This window comes from Myotis davidii, unplaced genomic scaffold (assembly GCF_000327345.1).
Source record: "Myotis davidii unplaced genomic scaffold, ASM32734v1 scaffold324, whole genome shotgun sequence".
NCBI lineage: Eukaryota > Metazoa > Chordata > Mammalia > Chiroptera > Vespertilionidae > Myotis > Myotis davidii.
In genome coordinates, this window is record NW_006295053.1 from 493,078 (window position 1) to 496,873 (window position 3,796).

The window sequence follows — 3,796 nt, forward strand, 5'->3', positions numbered from 1 at the left end:
CTGTGAGCTCCTCCGGCCGGAGGCGCGGAGACCCGCAGACCCGCAGACCCTTGGCCTGGGCTGGGAAGGGCGGGGAAGAGTATCTGGGAGCCCCCTGGCGGCTGGATTCTGGGGGGGAACCCTCCCCCCACTCCCCACTCCAGAGCCGCGAGTTTGAGCCTGACCGGGTAAATGCCCTGGACGACGGATCGGGGGCACCCACCTGTGGTCGGACTGCACAGCAGGCGGCAAACCTCGGACCACTGTCCCAGGAGCCGAGACCTGACTTGAACCTGTTATCTGTACAGACAGATGGACAAGCAGAACCAGAAGCCCACCGCCTTTTCATGTGACCGCCCGACGGGGCACCGGGCCAGGCACTTTACATTATCTCCCTCTTATGTACATTATTTAACCCACATAATCCCTTCAAGCTGACACTAATCCCATTTTACAGATAAGGAAACTGAGGCGTACGAAGTTTAAATAATTTGTCCGAGTTCCCTAGCTAGCAGGCCGCGGCGCCTGGAAGCCCTGTGTGGCGCTTGGGCAGAGCCTGCAGCCCGGGACTTGCATTGTACCAGCCAACTCGGCTCCCTCCCTGGGTCCCTGCCCTAGAAAACGTCTGTGCTACTTGGCGAGGCCGCCCCTGCTTGAGCGGTGAGAGAAAAGAGGGGACATGTGGCCAAGAGCTCCCCGGGGCTAGGTTGGTCCAAGGTCGCAGAGCAGTCTCTGCCCATCCCTTCCTGTTCACCCAGAGATAACCTGGCAGCACAGGTTTGGGGATAATAAGGACAAAAAATGAACTCGGCCCAGTGTTTTCCGGGAGCCGGCTGCACTTCTCAGCTCTTCCCCTGTAACTCGCTTCTTCCTCACTGCAAGCCCTATGAGGTGGATGTAATTAATACATTTTCCTTTAGGTACCTTTTTAACAAATATATGTTTTTATTGATTTCAGAGAGAGAAAGGGAGAGGGATAGAAACATCAATGATGAGAGAGAATCATTGATCGCCCCCCACCACCACCACCCCAAAGGGGATGGAGCCCACAACCCAGGTATTTGCTCTGACTAGGAATCAAACCTTGACCTCCTGGTTCATAGGGGGATGCTCAACCACTGAGCAACACTGGTTGGTCTCAAAATTAAAAATTTTAAGCTAGTAACCCATAAAAATATCTATCAAGTATAATAGATTAATTTAATAAAAAACTATAAGGCATTTTATAAGTCACACTAATTCATGATAAAATTACACACTCAACAAAATTTTCAGTCTTTCAAACCACATTAACAAAGTTTATAGGAGCAACCAATCAGTGTGTCTCTCTCTGTCCTTCTCTCCTCTCTCTAAAAATCAATGGGAAAATATCCTCGGGTGAGGAATACCAAAAATAAATAGATAAATAAATTAAAAAAAAATAAAATGGAGATAATACTCAGTTAATAGGATAAGGTACCATACGGGCATCCTTACAAATGCTGCAAAAACCGGAAACCTGGGGAAGAATGAGGGGTTCCGAAAACTTAGCTGGGGGAGGAGACTGGGAGTGGGAACTTTTCCCAACAAGGGACTGACTGGTAGGGGCCACACTGGGGGAGCCCCACCCGCAGCAGCCACTGTCGGTAGAGACAATACTTCTGCAGTCAGACCCAACGAGGCAGGAAGTGAGTCACGACTCTTCCTTAGTCTGAGCAAGGGGACCCCATTGAGGGGAAACTGGGACTGGGCTGGCCCCCTCTAGCCTTGGAGTCTCCCAGCGAGTGCCCTTCCCTCTTGTCCTCTGACCTAGAAGAGAGGTCAAGCCAGAGAGATAGCAATGCTGGCTGCCTCTAGGCGCCCCACCCATCCCGGAGGCTGGTCCCAGGGGAGCCTCGGTGGTCTGGGGTGAAGGAAGAGGCGGCACTGCACTTGCCAGTTCCTCCAAGCCTGCCTCTGGCACTTAGCGCTGAAATCCTGGAACTGTGCTGCTCAGAGGTGCAACGCCGGAGGGAGGGGAGAGGCTAGGACGGAGCAAGTGAGCACCTGCCCTGGCTTCACCCAGGGTTTCCCATGCGGCTGTCATTTACCACGATTCTGTTGCTACAGCCACTCTCCTTGAGACCCCTCTGGAGGGAGTCCCAGCTTGCTTCAGTTGCTGACTGCTAGCCAGCGAGGTTCTTTATCTCACGGGATCAAGTTCCGTGGGCAGGTATTATTCTCCCTTATCCATATCAGAGGCCCTAAGGCCCCAGGACAAACATGTCAAACTCGTGGCCAGCGGGCCGCATGCCTCATTTATTTGGCTCGCGTCCGCCTTTGAGTTTGACATGCTTGCCCTAGGAAGTTAACTCCCCTGGAGCCCAGGAGTCCGGACTTGGAGCCGTAGGAGCTGTACTGACCTGTGGATCCCACTGGATCAGTTTGACACAGCAGTCAGTAGGCTGGGGCACCGTGTGACAGAAGCCTGGAACACAGGAGGGATGTCCACCTGTGGGGGGAAGCAGGGCATGATGGTTAGTGAAGGCCCAAGGGAAGGGGGCTGTAACTGGGGTTCTCACCTTTCCAGCAGAGACCCGGGAGAGAAGTACCCAGCCAGCGAGGCCTCTTTTTCTCTGGATTTGGGGCTAATCTGGGAGGCTCCGTAGAGCAACCCCCCAGTTAAATCCACCCGGTCACACTCACCAGGGGCACTCCCAGTGTCCCCGTGGTATGCTCTCGGGGGACCCCTTCTCTCAAAACCTCCTCCTCACTCTCAGGCACCTCAAGCCTTCGGCTGCAGCACCCACACCTGGTTTTCATAAAAATGTCTACACTGCCCGGCCGGTGGGCTCAGTGGTTAAGCGTCGACCTATGAACCAGAAGGTCACGGTTCGAATCCCAGTCAGGACACATGCCAACATTGCACTCAATCCCCGGTAGGGGGCGTGCAGGAGGCAGCCAATTGATGATTCTCTCTCTTCATTGATGTTTCTATCTCTCTCTCCCTCTCCCTTCCTCTCTGAAATCAATAACAAAAAATATACATTTTTAAAAACGTCTACACCACCTTCATACTTGAATAGAAGGCCACACAACAAAATTGTTTTCTTTGAAAGGGTGGGATCTGTGAGCTTTTTGCCTACACGCATTTTCAGGAGCGTCTACAGCAGTGGTCGCCAACCGGTGGTCCGTGAAGTCCGAAAGGTTGGCGACCGCTGGTCTACACTATAATCAAGTAACAAAACCTTGAAGTCACGCAGAGCGGAATAAAGCATGCCCATACTTCACCATCCAGCTGCAGGCACCTGGAGTCCCTCCTGAGCGCTCCTGGGCAACAGCCAGGCTCCTCCTACCCCAACCTGGGGCAGGGCCCTGCCAGTTCTGGCTAAACCACTTTGGGAAAGTCTCCCTTATATGACAAGCAAAAAGGGTGCCTGTGGGTGGGGGGAGGAGCCAGAAGTGATCTGGTGGTGAAATGGCTGGGCCGCTGAGACAGGATCCCGTCATGGCCAGCCCTCATTTTCCCAGTTACTGGGGTGGGTCTGCACTTATCTTTCCTCAGCTGGTCCTGCCAAGTCCCACACTCGCTGGTCGGTTTAATGGCTCCCTTCTGTGTCTCCTGCCTTGCCTTCAACGTCTAGCCACTGCTACCCAGGACTGGGCACCTAGTAGGTGTGTTGGGTGCCATCAGACGATCGGACAGACATTCATTGAGCGCCTACTGAGTCCTGGGCCTCTGAGTCCCTTAGAGCTTGTCCTGGAAGCCAGCGCCCACGCCTGGAAGGAGGTAGCTGAGACAGCTAAGGTCTTCCCGACTCTGTCCTACCATGAGGCCTTGCAGCTCCAATAAAACTCT

The 3,796-nt window shown here is 53.5% G+C and overlaps 1 long non-coding RNA gene across 1 annotated transcript in view; it reads right to left on the bottom strand.

Moving 5' to 3' along the window:
- Nucleotides 1–1,297: 1,297 nt before the first annotated feature.
- The window catches only part of LOC107184072, a 34,188-nt gene continuing 31,689 nt past the window's right edge, over nt 1,298–3,796 (bottom strand). Inside the window, exons 7-8 of the long non-coding RNA XR_001514897.1 lie at nt 2,361–2,449; nt 1,298–1,328 (exon numbers count right to left, since the gene is read on the bottom strand). This is a non-coding gene — a long non-coding RNA (uncharacterized LOC107184072). The remainder of the gene's footprint in view (nt 1,329–2,360; nt 2,450–3,796) is intronic.